A 26,202-nucleotide genomic window follows, 5' to 3' on the forward strand; every position below is an offset into this window, starting at 1 on the left:
TAAAAATAGAAATCCCATTTGACCCAGCAATCCCATTACTGGGTATATATCCAAAGGATTCTAAATCATTCTACTACAAGGACACGTGCACACGAATGTTCATTGCAGCACTGTTTACAATAGCAAAGACCTGGAACCAACCCAAATGCCCAACGATGATAGACTGGATAGGGAAAATGTGGTACATATACACCATGGAATATTACGCAGCCATCAAAAACGATGAGTTCACGTCCTTTGTAGGGACATGGATGAACCTGGAAACCATCATTCTCAGCAAACTGACACAAGAGCAGAAAATCAAACACCGTATATTCTCACTCATAGGCGGGTGCTGAACAATGAGAACACATGGACACAGGGAGGGGAGCACTACACACTGGGGTCTGTTGGGGGGAAATGGGGGAGGGGCGGGGGGTGGGGAGGTGGGAAGAGATAGCATGGGGAGAAATGACAGATACAGGTGAGGGGATGGAAGGCAGCAAACCACACTGCCATGTGTGTACCTATGCAACAATCTTGCATGTTCATCACATGTACCCCGAAACCTAAAATGCAATGCAATAAAATAAAATAAAATAAAATAAAATAAAATAAAATAAAATACAAAAATTACCTGGGTATGGTAGTGCATGCCTGTAATCCCAGCTACTCAGGAGGCTGAGGCAGGAGAATCGCTTGAACAAGGGAGTCAGAGGTTGCAGTGAGCTGAGATCCAGCTACTGCACTCCAGCCTGGCAACAGAGCAAGACTCTGTCTCAAAAAAAAAAAAAAAAAAAAAAGTAACCAGAGGGTCAATTTTCTTTTTGCAGTTAAGGTTTTTGTTGTTGTTGTTCGTTTGTTTTGAGACAGAGTCTCACTCTGCTGCCAGGCTGCAGTGCAATGGTGCAATCTCGGCTTACTACGACTTCTGCCTCCCGGGTTCAGGCAATTCTCCTGCCTCAGCCTCCCAAGTAGCTGGGACTACAGGCACACGCCACCACGCCCAGCTAAATTTTTTGTAATTTTAGTAGAGACAGGGTTTCACCGTGTTGGCCAGGATGGTCTCGATCTCCTGACCTTGTGATCCACCCACCTCGGCCTCCCGAAGTGCTGGGATTACAGGCTTGAGCCATAGCTTGAAGCCTGGCAGCTGACGTGGAGAAAGAGAGAGGAAAGCTGCATACAAAGGGGCCTCTGCTGTCTCTGTCCCTGGTCAGTTGCAGGGGTAGGGTCAGCCACCCACAGCTGGCAGCCCGAATCCCTGCCTGTCACAGTAAATAAGGTGTCACTTCAACAAAACTGTGCCCACCTGTTCGTCATCTTCGGCTGTTTTTAATGACAAGGTTGAAAAGTTAGAAGGGAAGCAAGTGGCCTGAAACCCTAAAATATTTACTCTCTGGTCCTTTACAGAAAAAAGAAGTTCACTAACTCCTTCTCTAGCGTCGAAATGCTTCCTGGTGATGAAATCTCAGCTGTCCACTGCCATGTTGTTTACAGACTGGTATGAGGTCCTTTGCAATTTTTCTACAGCTAGGTGCATTAGAACCTCCCTCCTTAGAAGGATGTCGTTATAAGCTCCATCCCATCTGGCTTCTTCATAGGCCCAAGTTGCCATGAGAGTGGGCCCAAGAGACTCCAAGGTTTATCAGCCAGGCTGACCTAAGTCTTATTATTGATAATTCTGAGGTAAAAGGCATAACTGTAAGTGCCATTTCATTATAAATTATTTTTTCTTCTTTTTTTTTTTTGAGACAGAGTCTTGCTCTGTCACCCAGGCTGGAGTGCAGTGGCACAATCTCAGCTGACTGTTACCTCTGCCTCCCGGGTTCAAGCAATTCTTCTGCCTCAGCCTCCTGAGTAGCTGGGACTACAGGTGTGCGCCACCATGCCCAGCGAATTTTTGTATTTTTTTAAGTAGAGATGAGGTTTCATCATATTGGCTAGGCTGGTCTCAAACTCCTGATCTCCTGATCTACCCGCCTCGGCCTCTCAAAGTGCTGGGATTACAGGTGTGAGACACCGCGCCCAGCCCATGGCCAGATATTTTTAAGCAAATCTCCATTTTACTCCAGATACTTCTAAACATGTTCTTCTATGAGATTGTCACTTTATTCCAATCTTTTGCATTCTACCATCAGTTTTAAGCCAAAATACTTCAGGCAGGCTAGAAGATGGGGAAATATTTACGTTCCAAATAAGTGGCATGCAATCCTATTGTAGAAGAGAACCCATGGGGTGCAGGAACTCACGTATGTCCCGCTTGGGAAGAGCATCTCTGGTCAGGGAATCCTGCAGGTCCAATGACTGGGGCTTCAAATAATCCCATAGAGCTGGGCCAGGAAGTGGAACAATAATCTGGAGTGAGAAATTGACACGTTTGTAATATAATCCAATTGACATAATTCAAGAAGGAAATCGGCAAACCATTAAGTTTGCAGAGGTATATTATGGAAGGAAGAGAGGGAATCCTGAAAAACAGGGGATTTCTTAAGGCTGATTTGGGAAGGCATGACTCAGATCATTTTCTTAGGAACTGTCTTCCCAACAACACAATTTAGTCCTTCAGGTTTTTACTTCCCGGTGTTCTTCAAAAATGTATATCAATCAGGAATTTAAATGAAGACCAGCCCTTATTTGAAGCTGCTGATCTTTGCCTAGAATAGGCCAAGGAAAATACACCTCATCGCGTTAAGGAATTAGAATGCCGTTCCAGCAGATAGTATTGTAGCAAGCCTGACATGAGTTCATCTGGGTGCAGAGGATCTGATCTGAGGCTGTGTTTCCAGAATTGCCACTGCACATTTCACAGGGCCTCAGTGACTGTCAGCCAAGCCTTGGTTTTTGCTTTTTGCCTATGGCAAACCCACTCAGGAACGGTGCTAAACACAAGGACCAGAGATGTGGAACAGGGTAAAAGCAGTGGGGCTGGCAACAGCTGCTTCCCGGCAATCCGGCTGCCTGGCCTCCGACAAGCTACCACCTGAGCCTCATTTGTAAACTGATGATAATAGGGCCTCCCTCCAGGGGTGGCTGAGAGAGAAGGGAGCTGCAAGGGCTTGTCAGAATCAAGGATCTGTCAGCTTAGCTGCTCCTGGGAAGGAGGCTGAGACTCACTTTGTCAGCTTTCATTCACTGAAAGAGTCTTGCTTGAGGGGTTTAGACAAGCAGGAGCTGGAATTAGAGTGGGTGGGACTGAGAAAGAGAGAAAAAAGAAAAGAAGCAACGATTGACTCTCAAAATCTCTAAAATCACCCACCCTACAAGTACAGAAAGCTTGTTTTGAGAAGACAGGGCTTGGTCGGGAGCCAGGTGGGTTACCTTCTCTCTTGGAGGCAGCTCTGGAAACAGGCCCCATAGGCTTCTGGCAGTTCCAGCCCTGAGAATCTCACACTCTGCAGGTCTCCTCCTGCCTGAGACTCAAACTCACTCCAATTCTTTTGCTGCCTCAAGCCCCTGATCTCTGTACCCCCCGGACTTCCGTGCCCCATCCCACCCATGGGAACCACCAAGCTCCAAGTACTTACTGAGCCACCACCTTCTTCCAGAGACTCGCCACCCCTGTGGGGGACACTGGGTAGCAGTGGAGAGCAGCTGGCTGGGGTCATTGGGAATACTGGAGTCGGGGCTTAGATAGAGACTGAGTGGGGAGGGCAGCTGTTCTGGGGAGGTGGGAGGAGATGCAGGTAAGTGAAGGGGACCAGGGAACAGCCCCGGAGGAAGGGGCTGGCCAGAGGCAGGCAGCAGGAGAGGAGACCCCTGCAGGCAGTGTGGACAGTGGGGCAGAAGTGTGGGGGCTGGAGGGCGCATACCGCTTGGGAGCCCGGTGTGAGCTCAGCGCGGGGCTCCAGCCAGGGTCCCTCCTGCAGAGAAACCAGCCTCAGTGTGGTCCAAAGAGCCCCAGGAGCCCAAGAAAGCAACAGCCACAGCAGGCAGAGGGAGGCTCAGGGAGGGGAAAGAAAAGATCAGAACTGAGGGGCGTCCTGGAAGCTCCCTGCCGTTCAGCAGCAACCGCAGCAGGAAAGTGGTTGTAGGGCTCGTTTATAAACGTCTTGGCCTGCTGGGGTGGGAGAGTGGAGAGGAGCGGCCCATAGCCTCCAGCGTGTTGTCAACAAAACTATGCCCACCTGTTCGTCATCTTCGGCTGTTTTCAATGACGAGGTTGAAAAGTTAGAAGGGAAGCAAGTGGCCTGAAAGCCTAAAATATTTACTCCCTGAGAAAAGAAACACACTAATGAGATTTCTGAGCCTTTTACAGCTTCTGAATAATTTATGCAACCACGACTTTCCTTTTCTGTTGTTTCTTAGGATTCCCGAGGTACAAGGACTCAGCTTTGCCATGGTCCCTTCCAAGTGGCATCCTGTCTCTGCTTACATATCTCTCATGATGGGTCGCTCACTACCTCTCAGTCTGTCCCTTGTATTACTCTTAGCTTCCATCATCAGAATGTGCTTTAGATAACAGCAAGATGACTCCAGAGATTCCCCCACATCAGACGGTTGTCTAGTGTAGGCATTGAAACTCTGGATTCTGAATTAGACCTCCTGGGTTGGAACCCCCAGCTCCATCATGTATGGGCTATGTACAAGTGAGCAGCGTGCCAGACCACTCTGTGCCTCAGTTTACTCACCTGCCAAATGGAGGATCATATACTGTACTTACCCTTTAGGGATGCTGAGTGATGCAACACTCATGTCGGGCAAGGGTTTGATGCCATTCTTTTCTAAATTGTGATGACTTGGGACATTCAGCAGTGCAGTCTTTTCTGGATTCTCCACCAAGTACATACATGTCTGTGAACCCAGCCTGGGCATCAACCCTTTGGACTTATACCAGGCAGCCATGTCTCAAAGGCACAGCCATGGCACCAGGAGGAAAGGGCCAGGGAAAGATCAGGACACTGGCACTATTCTGCCCCTCCATTGTGGTCAGTTCTTGTGCAGAAAGCTCAGGTCCTCAATCCAAACCTCGTCTTCTGATTCACTGAGGCTAATCTAGAGACTTTGGCCGTGGCCTGGTTGTGTAGCTCATCACCCTCTTCTCCTCCTGCAGGAACCTCTGTGGCTGCCAATGATGAAGAGGTGTCTCCTAAATTCACTCATCTGCTTTCAAACCTTGGCACCTGGTAAAGGAGCAGTGTCCCAGGTGGAATTCCCCAGGACCCTGGAACCAGGACCCTGGTGCCTCTCGCTGGAGATGGCCCTGAGGACATCTGGAGGCACCCCTAGTCCCCCAGCCCACAGACTCAGTTCCTTGGCAGTGCCCTGCCTGTCTTTCTTGGGGAGTTACACAGGTACCCCACTAGAAGCAGCTAGACAGTAGGTGAGGAACGGCGGGATGGAAAGGATATTATTGGGCGGGGTAAAAGTACATCACAGATGGAAAACATCCAAGTGACCTGGTGGGACAGCACCCACAAGTGGGTGCCCTGCCGGGGGCACCCACTGTGTACTCTCAGGGAGTGAAGCTTCCATTGATTCGCACTTGCCAATCCATGCACCATCTGATCCTCACAGCTTCAGGGTAGCCACGATCACCCCACTTCACAGAAGAGTGAGCTAGGCTCAGAGAGGTTGAGAAAACCAGTGTGACAAACCACCGCAGATCGCTCCAAAAGGAGGGGTTTCCTAGCACACCAGACTTTCAACTAAGACAGGGCTGGGCAAACCGGGACAGTTGGTCGTGCAGCTATTATGTGACAAATTTGGGATGCAAGACACAGCCCTGCCTAACATCCTGGTCTGAGCTGCTTCCACTCTAACCAGCTCTTCAAAGGAGAGAAAATTTAGAAGGATCTGACCCCCAGCGGTGCTGGAATCCCAAGTGCTCTCTTCCTGCAGGAGGGGAGGCTGAGTTCCGTCAGCAAATGAGACGGGAAGGGCCAGAAGCCAGCAGGGGCCAGAATGAAAGGATTGTCTTCTTAGCCATGCTCTGTTGGAAAGAACGCAGTTTTCAAAACATTTTTGAACTTTTTTGCGCGGTGGACTTTGGACATTCCAAGTAAATTTATTTGCAAAACTGGACCAAATTATATCACTTGGTTTGGGGTGCTCTCCTTTCATACAAAAACTACCCAAAAAGGACATTGCTGTTTCTTCTGTCCTTATTTTTCAGATGCTTTAGGAAAACTGAAACTGTACCTGTTGGCTGAAAGCCAAAACATCGGTTTATAGCATCTGGGCTTTGGAACCAGGATTCTTTTCCTGCTACCTTGGATGTGGCTCTGTTTTTAATTACGAGGCCAGCAAAAGACAGCGCTCACTCCTGACAATGTCACTAGGGTTGGTCTTCATAGGGACAGGGTCACAGTGGCCACTAGTCATTCCAACCCTGGTTTCAGACAGTCTCACGTTTAGGGTCACCTTCTACTGTTTGGTCTACTCGGGAATCCTGGTGAATCAGATTCAATAAATAAACTAAATAAACCTCCAATGAGGCTTAAGTAAAGCTGCAACACTTCTTACAGGTGGAAGCATTGTGACTGTTAAGATTTCATAAGCAGTCACGATGTTGCCTGCACGTGCAGGGGCGTGAAACTTTAAGAAAGCTCCAGAGGCTGGGTGTAGTGGCTCACACCTGTAATCCCAGCACTTTGGGAGGCTGAGGCAGGCAGATCACCTGAGGTCGGGAGTTCGAGACCAGCCTGACCAACGTGGAGAACCCTCGTCTCTACTAAAAATACAAAATTAGCTAGGTGTGGTGGCACATACCTGTAATCGCAGCTACTTTGAAGGCTGAGGCAGGAAAATCACTTGAACCTGGGAGGCGGGGTGGGGGTTGCGGTGAGCTGAGATTGCACCACTGCACTCCAGCCTGGGCAACAAGAGTGAAACTCCATCTTAAAAAAAAAAAAAAAAAAAGGAAAGTGAAAGTGAGCGAGAGAGAGAAAGCTGCAGAGAGGCTGCTCCTTCCCTTGCCTTTGCCCCCTGGCCCACCCCCTGCTCTCATCTCCTCCTCCCCAAGTCTTGCTGGGTGTAAATCAGACCATGTGAAGCCACTCGAGGTCATTAGAATGTTAAGTGGAGAAGCATGTCCTGGTGAACCTCAAGTGGCCTGAGCTCACTGTCCTCAGGAACGCTCTCCTGAGTCACCAAAACCTTTGCAAAGGTGAACTCTGCCACCCCCAGAGGTTTCACTCCGGAGTTATGCCTGGTCTAGGACACAGGGCTGGAACGTGGCTTCCCACGCTTATTGGCTCAGACTGTGGAAAGGAGACCTTGGTTCCTGTTACTGATGTCAGTCCCTTCAGAGAGGCATGTGGGCCGTGAGCATCCCAGTTCTGCCCCTCTGCTCCCCTCCCAGGCTTGCCTAGCATGCCCCCGTCCCGTCTCTTCTGCTCCCCTCTAACGCTCTGTCTGAGCAGGGACTCACTGCCCCTCCTCCCTTCCTCCTGCCCTGAGCTCCCGGATTCCAACAGCATGCCCTCCTGGCTGTTGGGACATCAGTATCTCTGCATCCTGTCATGGTTTTTTTTCACACAGGAAGCCTTAGAACACTACCACTGTCTTCTAAAAGTAGCCATATTTTCACGAAGAGAGGTCCCTCCCAGTGATCAGACATGGTGCAGGGTACACTTGGGGGCTGAGGACAATCCCCGAGGGGATGAGAATAAAGTGGGCTCTGGATGCATATCCCTTTCTAGCCCCCCCTTCCCTGCTTGTTCCTTTTCCCTAATTAATGGCTCCACCCATCACCCAGCCAATCAAGGTGCCTGAAAGTCGTCCTCCACACTTCTAGGATGGCCAGGGGGTGTCTCTTGATCACAGATGAGAGCGTGCCCCGTCTGCTGCCCCAGCCATTGGATGCCTCCCTCCCATCTTCAGAATGATGCCCCCATCTTGGCCTGGCACTCCCTCCCATCAGACTCTTCTTGGGGCTCAGCCTCCCAGCTCCACCCCACCCTGGGCCCCATTCATCCCAGCTAGCAGCTTCTGCTGCTCAAGTGCCCCTCTGCTCCTTGGGTGGTTCAGGAACTCCCCAGTCATCCAGAGGAGGCCTGAGCAGTGAAGGAAACCCTTGACACCCGCCTACTAGAAACACACTTTGATGCAATTTTTCTGTAGCATCATTTGGTGAGACAATTAAAATCTTTAAAGTGGCTAAGAAATTCCACTTGTAGACATTTTGCCAGGAAAACATGAATGGGTGGAAAAATTCAGCTGCAAAGATGTGTTTGTAGCAATTTGAAACACCCCAGTGCCGCTTAATGCAACCTTAGTGCATTCATACAGCGGAATCCTATTATATGTAAATGTTTGGTGCTGCAAAGAAAAAATCAGTACTGGGACAAAGGACCTCTCAGCAAAGCAATTCCGTTTACTTCCTGCAGAAAGAGTACCTTGTTAGCAATCTCACCACAAGAGTACAATGAACAAAGGAAAGCAGACATATTTATCACTTACGCATTTGGGGTCATCCTTACTGCTGCGTCTGATCTCTGTTGGCTAGAGTCAGACCTCACCATCTAAACTAAAACCCAATTGGCTAACAACTTAAAACTTTTCTTCACAGGTAAAAGCAATGGAGAACAAAAAGAAAATCCAAATAAGGAAGGGGAATAGGCTGCGAGCTGGGACATGCCTGTGAGCACGTCCAGCACAGACATCTTGGTTAAAGTACAAGGACATAGAATGTACTACGTGCCTGTAAGCACATAGGATAGGGCTTAACAAAGAGCTACTAGCAGAAAGCAGGAAGGCTTTGAAGAAAGTGTTTAAAAGAGACTATTATTTCTAACACTTAAGATTTTTCTTAAGAGAGGAAACTTTGAAGAGGCGCTTTTCTACTTTCCATAAATCCTAGGTGTTAACAACACTGAGGCACATGTACATTTTGTATTTGGAACTGTCACCTCTTCCCTGGACTTCCTCAAAGCCTCCTAATGGGCCTCCAGACATCCCTCTTTGCTCCTCTCCAAATCATTTGCACCTGGTATTGGGTGAAAAATAGCCTGATTCATGCCATTGGGCAGTTTAAGGCCCCGTAAGGCATTTCCATTGTAATTAGATGAGCATGTGAATTCCCTCCCCAAGCTGTGCACCATCAATGATGTGTGCTCTGTAACCAGGCATTTGTCTACCTGGAGGTCACACAGGAGGACACCTGCTCTGGCCACACCCACCTTCTATCAGTGCCCTGGGGTGAGCCCTGCCCCATCTCTGGACTTTGGATATGTTTCCTGCACCAATCTGCTTTCCCTTCTTGGCACTAGGGGTAACTTCTCTGCATCCTTCATTTCTCAGAGAGGCTTCCCTTAACCCTTCTGTTCAAATGGGGTTGCTGCTATTATTCCTCACTGGAACTTGTTCTTTCTGTTTTCCCTTTTCCATGTATTACACCCAGTAAAACCCTCAGGACAGCATTCTGGTGGGCTTTGTTTACAAGGGCACATCCAGCACTGAAGAGTTTGTATGCCTCACACAGAGGAGGTGCTCAATAAACACGTAAGGATGCCCATGCTACGCTGTAATTTACAAAGCAAACTACAAAACGGTATGATGGTATATATAGCATAACATATCTGATGCAATCTAATACAATAGTGCATGGATTAATATGAAAAACTCCAGAAGACAGCTGGGTGAGGTGGCTCACGCCTGTAATCCTAGCACTTTGGGAGGCCGAAGAGGGTGGATTGTGGGTGGAGTTCAAGACCAGCCTGGGCAACACGGTGAAACCCTGTCTCTACTAAAACACAAAAAATTAGCTGGGCATGGTGGTGTGTACCTGGAGTTGCAGCTATTCAGGAGGCTGAGTCAGGAGAATTGCTTGAACCCAGGAGGCAGAGGCTGTCATGAGCCGAGATTGCCCCACTGCACTCCAGCCTGGGTGACAGAATTGGACTCTGTCTAAAAAAAAAAAAAAAAAAAATCCAGAAGACCCTGCCACAAACTCTTGTCAGTGGTTAAGTATACATGGTGGGATTATAGATGGTTTCAAATGTTCACCTTCTCTGTATTATATTTCCCAGATTTTAAATACATTTTATTTTTATTTTATTTACTTATTTGTAGAGACAAGAGGTCTTGCAATATTGCCCAAGCCAGGCTCAAACTCCTGGCCTCAGGCAATTCTCCCACCTTGGCTCTCAAAGTGTTAGGATTAGAAGTATGAGCCAGGGTACCCAAACTGAATCAATTTTTAATAAACGTTAACAATAGCAATATTCCACAATCAAAAATAAAAATTCTGCTTAATTCTGATTGTGGAAAGACTCTGCCCACAAATCCCCAGCCTCTGTGAAGTGTTTCCTCCAAGCTCCATCTGAGGTGTGCCTGAGGCATTCTTCTCTCTCCCATAACCCCGGGACTGCCTCCGTCGTAAGATGAGTCACCACCACCCTTTCATAATGCTTCCTTTCCCTGCACCCCCCTGCCTATGGGAGCACCCAAAAATGTCTTCTTTATAGCCCTCACTCATTAAACATTGTGACTAATTAATTTCAGCTAATCCATTTTACATGCATTTTTTTGGCCTGCTCTCTGTCTTCTCCTGGCCGTAATTTCAATAAGGGTAGGGATCATCTACCTAATTGCTAACATAGTCTTTATAATTCATAGTCAATATTCGAGCAACAGTTGCTAATCAAACAAATGAATGAATGAATGAATGAATGAATGAATTCTAAACAGGACTGTCTCTGAAAATTGAAATCCCTGCCCTTGATTATGTCTGCCATCAGATGTGTGTCCCCAAAATGCAGAATGCTCACTCAAGAGCAGAGGCATATTGTCACTCACTGGAGTTCCATAGACATCACCTGACCACAGAGACTTTCTAAGTATCTTCCCTGAGAAGTCTCCGCTGCAAAGTTCGGATTCAGATACCTGCAAGCTGCGGAAATCTGAATGTTCTCACAGCACTGACCTTTCTCAACATGAACATGAAAACGAATAATCAAACTCCTGCATTTTTTTCATGTCTGATTTCAGTTTTAAAGATGAACAATATGATAAGAAAGTGTGTTTCTCTGCTGGATTTCCGTTTCCAAAGAGACAGCAAAGGTTCTCAGACTACTTGGAGAGTTTATTAGAATGCTGAGCGCTGGGCCTCACACACAGAGTTTATTATTCAGGAGGTCTGAGACACCAGCCCAAAAGACAAGTTCCCAGGTGATGTTGATGCTGCCGGTCTGGCGACCACGCTTGGAGACCCCGTAACTGTGCCCGATTGCTGGGGAGGCAGGAGCTCTGGTGAGCTGCTGCGTGGCCTGGAGGAAGTCACCACCCATTCTGAGCCTCGGATTCCTCGTTGGTAAACAGGACACATGCACATGAATGTTCATTGCAGCACTGTTTACAATAGCAAAGACCTGGAACCAACCCAAATCCCCATCGATGATAGACTGGATAGGGAAAATATGGCACATATACACCATGGAATATTACGCAGCCATCTAAAATGATGAGTTCGTGTCCTTTGTAGGGACATGGATGAACCTGGAAACCATCATTCTCAGCAAACTGACACAAGAGCAGAAAATCAAACACCGCATGTTCTCACTCATAGGCGGGTGTTGAACAATGAGAACACATGGACACCGGGAGGGGAGCATTACACACTGGGGTCCGTTGGGGGGAAATGGGGGAGGGACGGGGAGGTGGGGAGGTGGGAAGAGATAGCATGGGGAGAAATGACAGTTACAGGTGAGGGGAAGGAAGGCAGCAAACCACACTGCCACGTGTGTACCTATGCAACAATCTTGCATGTTCTTCACATGTACCCCAAAACCGAAAATGCAATTAAAAAAAAAAAAAAAAAAACTAAAAAACAAAAAAACCAAAAAAACCAGAACCTCTTAGGATGCGGCTCAGTGATGCCTCGGCGTGTCCCAGCCAGCGCTGGGCAGCAGAGGGCAGCAGAGATCAGGAAATAGCGCCTGGCAGGCCGCTTCTCCCACCGGTGGGCTGAGTTCTCTGAACTGTCGCTCAGCGCTCCAAAACCATCGGCCAAAAAAGCAAGACACCTCCTCGTCCCTTTGCTCTCCAACGGCTAACACTGAAAGGTATTTCTTAGAGTTAGGCACTTGTATCATCTTGAAAGCCCTTCTGCATCCAGCAAAACCGCAGCCGAGGGAGCCGGGGGGAGAGCCGGTGGCCCGCTGCTGGTGGTGGGTTCGGGACCCCATGTGGGCCTTTCCACTGTGTTCCGAGCTGAGTTTTACATTCTCTCCTAGAAAAGAATTGGCGAGGGAACGTTGAGGGCAGCTTTCCTCCATGGTGATGAGGGGCAAGAAGGACCCCAGGGACTCCTGGGTGTGGGAGAGAGGTTTCCAAAGCAGGGCCTGCTGCGTTTGGAACTCCCTCTTGATGGAGCTGGAAAAGGGAGTTCCCTGCAAATGTGTGACCCTGGAGTCCCCAAACATCTATTCAGAGACAGCAGATAATTCCCAGACGGCGCCTCTCCAGCTGGTCTTCAGGCTTGATCCCCCTCCTGGTTTCCAAGTGCGGATCCATCAGAATGAAGGGCTCACCCCTCTCCCCCGCTGTGGATTTCACATTTCTTGGTGCCTCTGAGTCGCCTGGCGGGGGCAGAAAATTCTGCCTCCCAGGCCTCCCCTCCAGGGACCCCCTTCACCCGGTTTGGGTGTGGTCCTGGGATCTGCATGCTAAACAGGCACTGAGGGTGTTTGCCCAATCAGACCTGGGCAATCTCTGGCCTGGAGGTTAAGCCCAGGTGGTGAAGAGGAAAAAAATAGGTGGCAAGCAACACTGAGAATTCTGGGGTTCCCGCTTCCTGGGGCTGGGTCTCTGTTCTTAGCATCGTACTCCTCATCCACGGGGAGAATTCCCTGGTTCTGGTATGTTCCCTGCAACTGTCTCCAGTTATCCTACATTCTGGGGAACCAAGATGAAAATAAAAATGAAGGTCCCGTGCCACGTGTCAATTATTAAAAAGTTATCAATCTGGGGTCTGGCGCAGTGGCTCACTTTTGTAATTCTAGCACTGAGGTGGGTGGATTGCCTGAGCTCAGTAGTTCGAGACCAGACTGGGCAATGCGGTGAAACCCAGTCTCTATTAAAATACAAAAAAAAAAAAAAAAAAAAAATAGCTGGGCATGATGGCAAGCACCTGTATTCCCAGCTACTTGGGAGGCTGAGGCAGGAGAATCACTTGAACCCAGGAGATGGAGGTTGCAGTGAGCCGAGATTGTGCCACTGCACTCCAGCCTGGGCAACAGAGCGAGACTCTGTATCAAAAAAAAAAAAAAAAAAAGTTATCAATCCGATCAGTTGTTAGAAGATAAAACACATTATTATTCTACTTTGATAAATACATCTACACAGCATGAGGGCGACGTTTGAATTTAGAATTCTGAGGCGTTGCCCTAGGAAAAAGGCAGCAGAGCCAGGCTGCAGCCTACCCCCGTCACGCCTCACCCCACTTGGCCTTTAGTGCGCACACACGTGTGTGAGAGTGTGTGTATGCACAGGTGTGTACACCCGCCAGCCCCACATATCCACATCCCCACCCATTTCCAGCTAAGCCATCACCCACAGAAGAATGACGGACCCCAGGAGAGAGGCACACACAGACCTGGAGGTTAGCTCAGGGTTCCAGGTATCCATGACTCTAAAAGGCAGGTCACAGGATCCAGGGAGGCCCATCCCAAGCCCCAGGGACCCCTCGCCCTGGATACAGCATGGCCTGATGAGACAGAGCAGGCCCTGCCCCTGCCCGCGGGGCTCCTTGCTGGCCAGTGGCAGGTGGAGGCCTTGGAGCTGTCTGGATGGTCCTGCTGAAGCCACGTTGGCTTTGGGCCCCTGGGAGCCCGCCTGTGGGGCCTTTCTCAAACCTCAGGCAGGCCTCACAGACAGACAGGGCTGCAATCCTGGGCTGAGCGCCTGCCTGGAGATGGGGCTCCAGGAGGGGCTGGGAGGGCTGTATGGAGGGAGGGCTGTTAAAATGTAGCTCTCTGGGCCCTGCACCAGCCCTTCTGAATCAGTGGAACTGGAAATCTACGTTTTAACAAGTCTTTCCTTCCCAAGGATTCTAACACACGGAAACATTTTGTTTTACTCACCCAGTCAACAGATACCCACAGAAACTCCCCTCCCTGGGCACCGTCCGATTCCTGTCCCCTGCAGCCAACAGGGAATCTTCCGCACAGAGTCTCTCCCTCCTCAGGTCTCAATTCTGATTTCATCTCCTCAGGGGCACCTTTTCCAAAAGAGCTGCCATCTCCCAGCCCTCACCACCACATCCCCACTCCTAGCTCCTTCTTGGCCTTTACCACAGAGACAGGTGAGCTTCTTGGACTATTTATTTTACTCATGGCCATGCCCCCACCTCTAGAATATAACCTCTTCCCAGGGCCAGGGCCTGATGTGTGGGACTGATTCCTTTACTGCAGTGTTGCTGGGATATAATTTGCCTATAAACCTACGGAGTATTTGATGAATGGTGAATGAGGCCACTACCACTCAGCAATTCATTCATCGCCTCTTCCCACAGTGGGACAATGGGGGCAGGTGCCTTTTGGAGAAAGAGGGAAGATGTAGGCGTCGGAAGCCTCTGAGCTCTGAAGACCCTGCATGGCGGTCTGCCCGCCCCTCCATGAAAGGAGCAGCTCTCCAGGAAAGCAAGAGAGAAAGAAGGGCCAAGAGTGTTCACAAATGGGTGTCTTCCCTTGTGAGGAAGGATTCAGGGCTCAACACGCTTCCTGGGGCTGGGTCTGTACAGGTAGAAGGAAGAGGCCTGGTGGGGTGTGAGGCTGGGCCAGCCCCGGCCCCGCGGCCTGGCGGTTTGCAGGCACCCTTGTTTCAGAGCATGCTTGTATGCACCTGCCCTGCTGGCACACCCTGAACCATTTCTTGGCTGCCTTGTTAGGAGATTAAGCTTTCTCTAAAAAGACGAAAAAAAAAAAAAAAATCTCTAGCAAAGGCCTGACTAGAGCTGACCCCCGAGGAGGCGGTGGTAATAGCTGATGGGCACTACATTTGTCTAATTAATCTTCTTGTCAACAAAGTTGTTCTTTGCTGGTGCCAGCTCTGACATCATCCCGCAAGCTTGCTACATTGGTTTGTACTCAGCCACAAAGGCTGCCTGTGACCCAGCACTACACTCCCTAACCACCCCCAACGCGCTGCCGCCTGGAAATGCGTGGAGGAGAACAGAGATGTCACACAGCTGCTAGCTTAGAAGGGGTTCCAGGGAATCACAGCTTGAATGAAAGGTGGATAAATATCTGGACGATTTAGGAGACCCCTAAGCTGGAAGAAGCCTGGTTTCTAAATAGGACACAGATGCTGAACATCTTCTTCAGGTTAAACTTTGGGACGTTCCATTTGCTGTGCAAACTGCTCTTGCCCTGGATGGGTTACCCCAAGAGTGACCCAGGACACTTTATGTGGCAAAGTTGCAAAATCAAGTGCCTACAGGCCCAGCCAGGGCTTTCTCCTTCAGTGCCCTGGGGTGAAATCTCTGGATGTCCGTGGCTGACCTGGACTCTAGGGATTGGGAGGGCTTGTAGTCAAAAGGTGAGTCCAGGCCTGAACACCAGATCCAAATTTTCAAAAAGACTGTGCAGATTTACGGGCAAAATCAGAGTCCCTCGTGGCCATTTTCTACTTCTGTAGGGGGCTCTTACAGTGAACCATCATCTCATCCAGGCCTTCCCGACCATCGGTTCCCACACAGGGCCTCCCTTCTAGTTTGATTGTTAGTTCCTCTCCTTGCTGATTTCCTCCAAGCGCTCATCACTGTCCACACTCGCCCTGTTTATTTCTGCTCACCGATCTGGCTTCTTAACCAAGGGGTCTCTGAATAAAATCTGGAGTGGGGCGGGGGTGGTCCATGAACTTGGACAGGGAAACATTTATGTCATTATTTTCACTAACCTCTAACTGAGATTTAACATTTTACTCAATTGTGAAAACAGGCAGCATGCCACAGTGTATTAGCAGTGTCTGTGGCTTTGTCTCCAACAGAAATCACAGCTATTTTTCTATCACGTCATAGTTGATGCAGTTATCTCAAAATATCAGTTGGGCTCATCACTATTTTGAAATGACTGCAGTGAATAGATTGGTCTGTAGATCTTGTTACATCCTCTATCAACAAAGAAGATATATGACTATAGCACCACTGAAAAATATTTTATAACTCCATGTTAGTATAATCGGTTTGCTTCGTAATCCTGTGTGGCTTAATTTACACTTTTCCAAATATTCTGGTCTCATGAGACTGGCAAGGGAGACTGACTGTAAGCCAGTTTTCTTTCCTTCTTTCTATTTCTCTCTCTCTCTCTCTCTCTCTCTTTCTTTCTTCTTCTTCTCTGTCTCTCTTTCTCTCTTTCTTTCTTTTTGATGGAGACTCTCACTCTTGTTGCCCTGGCAGGAGTACAGTGGTGATCTCGGCTCACTGCAACCTCTGCCTCTCCGGTTCAAGCGATCCTCCTGCCTCAGCCTCCCGCGTTCTCTTTTCTACCCTTAGCCCTGACCTTGGGTTCTCGCACACACTAAGTGCTCAAAACAATATTGTTGACTGAATTAATTAAGTAACCACTGCACAAATGAATTAAATAAGTGAACCGAACAAATGAACACGAGCCTTCACATGGCCTTGCCCACGTCCATGGACCCATGTATTCTGGAAGGTGCAGAAGGTTCCACCACCCTGACACCTTAGCTTCTGTCTCCGCGACATCCCCGCTGGCCACAGGAGAGACGGGGGGGGGGGGGGTGGTCTTGCTACCTCCGCTAAGAGCAGTACCAATAGTGCAGAGCTGACCAACGCGACTGGCTAAGCAAAGACTCCACCGGCCTATCGCCTTTGTCGCTGCAGCCACACGGGCCTCCCCCAGCCCAGAGCTGAAGCCAAGGGGATGATCCTAAAGGGAGGCCTTGGGCCCGCCCGTCACCGCCGCCCCCCTGGTCCCAGCTCGGGACGGAGCCGAGGCCCCGGGTGCACTTCCCGGGCCGGCCACACGATGACGCTGTGTGCCCGACCGCGGAGCCCCCGCGCGTCTGGCTCCCGCTCGCGCTCTCGAATCCGGCTCCGGACTCCAGGCTCGGAGCAGGGGTTCGGGCTACGGTTCCCGGCTCCGTGCGACCGATCTCGGGGCTCCCTGCCTGGGAAGGAAGCTCCCGGGCCTCCTCGGGCTTCGCTGCAGCCCAGCTAGGCTAATCAGCAGCCGCTCAGTCAGTCACCCATCGGTTGCGTGGGGCTGGAGACCATGCCTGGGGCTGGGGCGTGGGAGCGCGGGGCGCCCGGGGTCTGGATGCGGCTGCAGGGGCGAACGGAGCGGGTTCTCCTTGGCCTGGGATGACCTCTCCGGACCTAGGCTGTGAGACCCTCTAACTCGCCACGCACACCCAGTGTCAGCAGAGGGGACCGGGGTGCAGAGGCCACGCCCGCGGTCAGAGGGCAGCCGCGCACACCCGAGTCCCAGTGGCGCCCGCCTTTCCGCCATCACTCCCTCTTTTGCAAAATGAGATGATAAAGATCCCCGAGCGGCGGGTAGGATTGAAGGAGGTGTGGCCGCACAGGGGTCCTAAGCTCGGTGCCCCGCGCCCACTCAGCCCTGCGGGGCGCATGGTCTGCAGCCTCGTGGGCTCGGGCAAAGCGACCTGGGCTCGTCTCCGCAGGAGGGTCGAGGTCTGCCCTGTACTTGCTGCGTCTGCGGCGTGTGTCGGAGCCGAACGAAACGCCTGCAGAGCTGCGCACGGTGCCTGGCACACCGCGAGCAACCCTTCCCTTCCCTTGTTCTGCGCCCGTCCCGTGGGTGGACGGGAGGACACCCAAGGCCTCCGCTGCGTCTCCAATACTACGGTTACCCCAGGGCCTAGAGGCTTATTCCCGGGAGACGGGATCCACCCCGAGCCAAAGTCTCCCATTTTCTAGAGAGAGCCTGGGCAGCCGCGAATGCCACCCTCGGAAGGAAAGGCAAGAGGGAGGTGAACGTTCATCCCAAGGCCGTTCCGCGTGGGGAGAGGCACTGCTGGAAAACTGTGTTCTGGTCAGAAAGAAGCTGTTTGGGAAACCCAGCGGCGGTGCTGGAGGACGCGGGGAGGTGCCCACCGCTCCGATCCGTGTCTGACGTCTGTCCTGCGTGCGTCCCAAGGCTGAGTCCCTGCGCGGCGTCCCTGGCCCACTGGCCCTCCGGCCTGTCCCTGTGCGCGGTCACTGGGGCGTGCAGGCCCGAGTCGGCCCTCCCTGAGTCAGCCAGGGACCCCGGAGTGTCGATAATTAAGAGACGCACGTCAAGAATGTAAATGCCTGTGGTTCCCAGGCTAGGAAGGGTTCATTCGGTGCCTCAGGACAATTATAAGCCGAGGGAGTCTGAAAGAGCCAGTGTTACTGTTTAAAGTGTTATCAGTTTAATGAACTACTTATGAAGTGTTAAACGCATGCTGGGGTAAACTGCAACATCTGGGCTTGCGTTTTATTTGTAGACTTCAAACTGGGCCCTCGGTGTTTTGAAAATGCCAATTAACGGTGCGAAATCAGAATTTATAATGGGAGGAAGAAGATTTTTTTGTGCTATCTCCCTAAACTATCTCAAATGTCTTTAAAACACACACACACTCACACACAAACAAGGCAGCCTCAAGGACTTGAAGGATTTTCTTTTTAATTAAAAAAGCAGGAATTTGCTGCCCTCTTCTTTGTTGTTCACAATTTGATTTTTTTTTTTTTTTTTTCTGGAGGAAAGAAAGAAGAATTTAAAATCAGAGGTGTCATCAAGACAAATTTCCCAGAGGTTGTAGCAGGAAATTTGTCATTTCTGCCCATTTCTTCCAGGCCAGAAAATAGATCGCCTTCAGGAATATTTACTGTGCTTTCTTGAGAAAAATTTCCAAGCTACCCCTTGAAGCAATGAAGTTGGATTCGGAACAAGTGGAAACATTATAAAATTGCTTATTTTCTTCCAAAATTTGTATTTTTCTTCCTTATTTCCTGTTAAATCAGTGCCACTCATTAGCAACCATATTTTTGCATTATATACTCAGCAGAATTTTTGCTCCGTGACTGCATTCCAAATTAAACTTTTACATTTCCAGGGAAAGTGTAACAAATGTCTAAATCAGTTAGAAGTTAAACTAATGAGGGAAGGGAAGAAAACTCAAGTTTCTTCTGCTCGTGTAAAAGCAATTGCTTTTTATCTGTTTCATGCTTTGGGGACACTTTTATCCCTGGAATCTTGAAAGGATCATTCACAAAGCAAGAAGGCTCAGGAAAATGAAAAGATGTCTGAATTCAGCGCTGTTGAACAGCTCTGACAAACGCTAGTTTCAGGAAACAAAGGAAGACACTTTGAGAATTTCATTGCAAGATCTAGATAGGGCTGCCTATAACCAGTGGCCCTACGTTAGAGCTGGAAGGATGTCACGGGTAGTTATGGCGGAATTCCATAGTGTGATAGCAGCATACCCACGATAATTCGGTGATAAAATTGCAAATAGAGCCTTTACTCTTTGCTGAGTGTTCCTTAATGGACAGCTACCAGCCTCACTTATGGATGCCCCACTGCCAGGGTCCAGTGAAGACAGCTAAGTGCAAGTTATTGCTTTCTGGCCAATAGCACATGATTCTCTTAATAAAAAGAGGGTGACCACGCATGTTAATTTCCTGTCAACATGGCCCAGCAAGGCCCAAGCTGTTCCTTCACTCTTCAGCCCTTCTTGCTTCTCCATTCCAAAGCAAAAGGCCACTGTGAGTCAGGAAAAATCAAAAGACCAGTTTCTTGGAGAAAAGTTGTAAACTTGGCCTCTTAGAGGAAGACAATGTTGCTTGTTCGGGTCAACAAGAGTTAGATACACACCAGGCCTGCAGTAGCCTGGACTGTGCCTTTTAAGAGATTTTTGGTGGCACAGTGCAGCCCAGAATATTTTGAGAAAGAAGTATACTAAAAGTATTCTATCAGCCAGGCGCAGTGGCTCACAGCTGTAATCCCAGCATTTTGGGAGGCCGAGGTGGGTGGATCACCTGAGGTCAGGAATTTGAGACCAGCCTGGCCAACATAATGAAACCCCATCTCTACTAAAAATACAAAAATTAGCTGATTGTGGTGGTACGTGCCTGTAATTTCAGCTACCTGGGAGGCTGAGCAGGAGAATCGTTTGAACCTGGGAGGCAGAGGTTGCAGTGAGCTGAGATCGTGCCATTGCACTCCAGCCTGGGCAACAAGAGTGAGACCCCATCTCAAAAAAAAAAAAAAAAAAAAAAAAAAAAAAAAAAAAAAGTCTTCTATCACAATGGGGAGAAAAGGGTGGAGGGAAGGTATTATAAAACTTCAATAGCCAAATCAAACTGAACAGATGAATCAATATAATGGAATGTCTCAAACACAGGCCCTAATAGAGGTAATATAGACAAAAAAAGTTAGCATGTGGTACAGATCTGTGAGGGAAGGGAGGTTAGTCGATAAATGATGTCAAGACTGATCATGTGGAAAAAATTAAAGATAATCCCTATACCAAAGTAAATTCCACATGCATTTGACAGTTATATGCAAAAATAACAAAAATAAAAGACAGGTAAACTTCAGATCTTGAGAGCAGGACTTTGTAGATACAAAAGCTTAGGAATAGGTTAAAATGTAAAAGATTATTGAGTTTGACGACAGAAACATTAAAACTTCTAGATATCGGTAACCCTGGAAAGAAGTCTGGATAAATATCAGAACGAATCTTATTTTTATGTGAAAGCTTATTGCAAAACAATGAGAAAAGTGCTACCATAATATCGTTAAATTGGACAAAGAACACAAGTAAATAATAAAAATACAAATATTTAATAAGCAAGATATTCAAATATCAAAAATAAAATAAAAATTCATTTTGCCCATCAAATTCCCATGTAATATGCACCATTACACATTGCAGGTGGGAGTTTCCATCAATAGAAACTTTCTGTAATTGACTGAGGGCCTTAAAAGTGACCATAATTTTTGTAATTTTTTTTCCTATTTCTACAAATGCTCTACAATCAGATAAAAGTGCAGAGACTTATTTTCAAGGATGTCCACTTTGGGGATTACTTATACATTTTGAGAAATAAACTATATGACCAGTAAGGAGAATTACTTTCTTCTAAATGCTAGAAAAATATGCAGCCATTGTTTTTTTTTTAATATTTAAGGATGTGGTGGCATGATCATGATGGCATGCTAAGTGCAAGACTTTGGATGTAAAAAGGTACATATTGTATATAGCAAAAGACTAAAAAAAAAAAAATCCAGAAGTTTTCAGTGGAGTTAGTGAGAATTGGGTATAATTTTAATCTTCTCTTTTTATGTGCTCATTTTTTTCCACAATAAATATATAAATGTATAATAGAAAACAAGTTACTGAAAACAGCATGACCATCTCTGTCTGATCTCCCCACACAGACCCTGTTGGCAGCTGGTTGGGCGCAGATGTTTTTCCCAGGTGGTGATGAAAGCATGCTTAGTAGGAGACACGGCTGCATTCTCACTAAGCGGGCTTGGCACCTGCATTCTCACTAGGCGGGCCTGGCACTCCCATGAGCTTCTTGAATGTTCAATGTAACCCATATTAGGTTACATGAAGACACTGAAGTTTTAGGGGTAAGGAGTTTTTGCAGTGTAGCCTTACATGGCCTGACTAATACATATGCTTCATAACTAAAGAGCAGGAGCAGGAGCCGGCCAGGGTCTCATGAGAGGCTAGCTGAGGGGTCCTATCTACAAAGCACACCACTCGGCTGGTCCAGGTGTGAGAAGCTACTTGGCTAGTGGGAAAAATTCTACCTAACTTTTGTTTTAGGAAAAATTTAAATGAGACTCTCAATGGCCAATAAAGGACATTTCCCTTAGACACAATAAATACTTGATATTTGACGTGATTATTTATTATGGGATATATTTCTGGTTTCAGGATTATGATCATGTGTAGAGGGTCTAAAAGCCAACGTCTGATGAGCTAGGTGAACATACGGCATTTCGCTCCAAGAAGAATATGTAAACATCACTTTGTGTGTGTGTGTGTGTGTGTGTGTGTTCCCACACATCTACAAAGTTCAGATGAGTTAAGAATATAATAAATAGAAGTTTTTATCTGCCCATTTTGTAGCTGGCAACCTAATGGCTCTACACTAGAAGCTGGTATCAAATAATAAGAGATTTTCATAAACTAAATGAAAGAGGCCAGAAAATCAGCCCCCAAAGGAAGGTCAGTCATGTACTAAAATATTAGGTAGTGAAATATGGTTGTTAAAAGTGCACTCTGGCCAGATGCAGTGGCTCACGCCTATGATCCCAGTACTTTGGGAGGCCGAAGTGAGCAGATGATTGAGATCAGGAGTTTGAGACCAGCCTGGCCAACACGGTGAAACTCTGTTTCTACTAAAAAAAAATACAAAAATTAGCCGGGCTTGGTGACTTGATGCCTGTAATCCTAGCTGCCTGGGAGGCTGAGACATGAGAATTGCTTGAACCAGGAGGCAGAGGTTGCAGCAAGCCAGGATCATGCCACTGTACTTCAGCCTCGGTGAGGGAATGAGACTGTCTCAAAAAATAATAAAAAAGTGCATTCTTTGAACTCTGCCTGAGCTAGAATCCTGGCTGCATCCCCCTTCAGATGTTTGACCTTGGGTTAGTTATATAAACTCTATATACCTTGGTTTCCTCATTTGAAAAATGTTGATGTCATATTATTGTTATGGTGAGTAAAAGTAATAACTCTGCATTAGGATTACGTTTAGCTGTTGTAATAGCATACCTCAAATAACAATGTATCTTAGTCAAAATGGGCATCTATGACAAAAGATCATAGACTGAGTGGCTTAAACAACGGATACTTATTTTTAACGGTTCTGGAGGCTAGGAAGTCCAAGATCAAGGCTGCAGCAGATTTAGTTCCTGGTGAGGACCCTCTTCCTGGCTTGCAGACAGCTGCCTTCTCACATGGTGGAAAGAGAGTACTCTAGTTCTCCTCCCTCTTCTTATGAGCACAGTAATCCCATGATGGGGACTCCACTCTATGACCTTATCCAAACCTAATGACCTTCCAAAAGCTCGCCTCCAAGAACCACCATGTTGGGGTTTAGGGCATCAACATATAAATTTTGGGAGCCAGACTCATTCAGTCTATAACACGGTGGCTTAAAAAGAGAAAAGTTTATTTCTCTTACCTCCAAAGAAAGACCAAAGCTAGGCAATGGTATGTAGTCCACGGTGTCAGAGACCCAGGCTCCTTTTGAGTTGTTGCTGCTCCACAATCTCCAACAAGTCACTTCCGCTTAATGACCTATCACAGCAACAGGAGTTGCAGCCACTGATCTTCACTCCAGCAAGCAGGAAGGAATAAGAGAGAAATACAAGGCCAAGGGCTCATTCTGTACATCTCACTGACTGAAACTTGGTTTCATGGCTGCACCTAGATGAGAGAGGCTTGTAAGCTTGTAGATGTGGTCTGTATACTGGAAGGCTACATGTCTAGCTTAAAACCAGGGTTTCTATTATTAAAGAAAAGTAGGGGCCAGGTGTGGTGGCTCACAGCTCTAATCCCAGCACTTTGGGATGCTGAAGCAGGTGGATCATGAGGTCAGGAGATCGAGACCATCCTGGCCAATGTGGTAAAACCCTGTCTCTGCTAAAAATACAAAAAATTAGCTGAGTGTGGTGGCGTGTGCTTGTAATCCCAGGTACTCAGGAGGCTGAGGCAGGAAAATAGCTTGAACCAGGGAGTCAGAAGTTGCAGTGAGCCGAGATCACATCACTGCACTCCAGCTTGGGAAACAGAGCAAGGCTCCGTTTCAAAGAAAAAAGAAGAAAAGTAGGAAAGCAGATATCAGAGTATATAATTTGTAGTCTGCTTGAAACAGTGCCTGGTACTCAGTGAGCAGACAATAAACATAAACTATTAACTCTTATCAGAAGTCCGCCATACTGGATGGAGCTAGTCATGCTTCAAGCTCGTCATAGGCCTCATTGCTGTGCTCAGAGCACCTTTGGGGCTTAGTTTCATGCTCAGGTTGAGTCAACAGACTGCCTTTCTGCTTTAACAGAGTAGCTACAACAATTAAAAATAAAAAGAGGTAAGCAGGCATAAGAATAGTTAGACTGAATCTTAGGTTCCCTGGGAGAGAACGTAACTGCACCTGAATGATGCCAAGGGCATTGGTGCACTGGGGAGCTGCGGCTGCAAGGGAGCCCGGGGGGAGCAGCTGGTCCAGGGGACATCCTCCTCCAGCTAGTGGGAGGGTTCCAGACAGAAGTGGCCAAGTGCGATGCAATGAGAATTGCTCTAGTTCTTCTAAAGGACACATAAGGTGACATGTCATGGTAACTTATCTTCCCTAGCTCATGGGTGAGGGTGGAGGGTAGAAGAGGAAATAGAAGACAGATGAGACTTGGAGAGAGGCTTGGACCTGGGAGGAACTGCCACCCCCAAACCTTGTCCTCAAAGCCTTTGGTTGCCAAGACTGCAGGGGAGCCACTGGCCCCACCCTAGATTTGCACAACAAATGAGGTGTTCTAACCTCTTCCATCTCTGACTCTGGTTATCTTCCTGAAAGCAGCAGAGGCAGGAGAGGCCCTCTTTGCCCCAAGTTAGTCAGCTGTCTTTTAGAGGCTTCACTCTATGAATGTTTTATCTTTATTGATTGATTGATTGATTGATTGACACAGAGTTTCACACTTGTCACCCAGGCCGGAATGCAGTGGCACGATCTCAGCTCACTGCAACCTCCACCTCCTGGATTCAAGTGATTCTCCTGTCTCAGCCTCCTGAGTAGCTGGGATTACAGGTGACTGCCACCACACCTGGCTAATTTTTGAACTTTTAGTAGAGACAGGGCTTCACCATGTGGTCAGGGTGGTCTCGAATTCCTGATCTTAGGCAATCTGCCTGACTCGGCCTCACAAAGTGCTGGGATTACAGGCGTGAGCTACCACGTCCGGCCCTATGAATGTTTCGGATCCTTGTGTTTCTAAACCGGTGGTTCTCAAAGTATGGCTCTGGAAGGCGTCTTCAAGAAACTTCCAGAGGGTTCACTAGGTCAAAATCATTTTCATATTATTACTGTTATTTGTCTTTTCACCCTCATTCTCTCATTAAGTTATGGTAGCGTTCACCAGTGGCTGTGTATGTAACGTCACAACATAGTGAACATACACCTGTGTTCTGTTAACCCAGACTTAAAGGAAATTTGCAAAGACATAAATCAATCCCACTCTTCTTAGCTATTTTTGTTTTGAAAAATATAGCTGTTTTTCACCAAAATGCATTATTTATATGAACATGTAACAGGTTGTTATTTTAAATAAATAAATATTTTATTTTTTAGACCCCCATCCAATGACCTATCAGGTAAATATTTCAAATGTTCATAGTTTTAATTTCTAAATACAGCAAAGGACAATAAACAGAATCTGTATTTTTAAAAAGCTATTTTGGGTTCTCTGCAATTTTTAAGATTCAAAATGGGCTCTGAGGCCAAATAGTTTGAGAACCACTATCCTAAACAAAAGAATTTTTGTGTGCATTGCTGTGCAGGTATGCTTTCCTACTTTTTTTTTTTCTTTGATATCTGTTTTCCTACTTTACTTTTCTTTTTTTCTTTGAAATGGAGTCTTGCTCTGTCACCCAGGCTGAGTGCAGTGGCGTGATCTCAGCTCACTGCAACCTCTGACTCCCTGGTTCAAGCGATTCTCCTGCCTCAGCCTCCTGAGTAACTGGGATTATCGGCACACATATGTGCACACATATGAACACTTAAAAGTATATTGTCAACAAATATCTTCTCATACCTCCAGACCAAGGATGCGCAAACTTTTTCTGTAAAGGACCAGAGAGTAAATGTTTCAGTCTTTTGGGGGCTGTCTGGTCTCTGTAGGGACCACTCAGCCCTACTGCACTATTTACTAACATGAATATTTACTGACATGAAGTTTATAAAACCTAAAGTGAAAATACAGTCAAACAATATCAGTCAAACCAAATCAGACACAGACGACCACTAATAAATGGGTGTGGCTGTGTTCCAATAAAATTATTTAAGAACACTGAAATTTGAACTCTAACTTTCACTTTGTGTAATTTTACAAAATGTTATTCTTCTGCAAATCTTCTTCTTCCACATAAATAAATCTGTAAATCAGATAACCTCCTCGTTTTCTACTTTTTGACGTGGGAAATGTGATTCTCCATACCACGTCATCGCTTTTCTCAACGCCATCAACGGCCTTTAGATTAAGTGGGTGGTGAAGGTCATGTGTGTCATCAGAAGTTTGCTCCTCTGGGAGGGGACATGTG

General features: G+C 47.5%; 1 long non-coding RNA gene across 6 annotated transcripts in view; it reads right to left on the bottom strand.

Moving 5' to 3' along the window:
• The window catches only part of LOC120362525 (uncharacterized), a 99,129-nt gene that overhangs the window by 53,929 nt on the left and 18,998 nt on the right, over positions 1–26,202 (bottom strand). Inside the window, exons 2-8 of one of the 6 annotated variants that reach the window (XR_012512953.1) lie at positions 6,691–6,818; positions 4,107–5,911; positions 3,792–3,842; positions 3,301–3,641; positions 3,097–3,174; positions 2,232–2,337; positions 617–753 (exon numbers count right to left, since the gene is read on the bottom strand). This is a non-coding gene — a long non-coding RNA (uncharacterized LOC120362525). Of the gene's footprint in view, positions 1–616; positions 754–2,231; positions 2,338–3,096; positions 3,175–3,300; positions 5,912–6,690; positions 6,819–26,202 lie in introns of all 6 variants that reach the window. The other 5 variants (XR_012512949.1, XR_012512950.1, XR_012512952.1 and 2 more) reach the window with 5 other exon arrangements.

This window comes from Saimiri boliviensis, chromosome 12 (assembly GCF_048565385.1).
Source record: "Saimiri boliviensis isolate mSaiBol1 chromosome 12, mSaiBol1.pri, whole genome shotgun sequence".
Taxonomy (NCBI): domain Eukaryota; kingdom Metazoa; phylum Chordata; class Mammalia; order Primates; family Cebidae; genus Saimiri; species Saimiri boliviensis.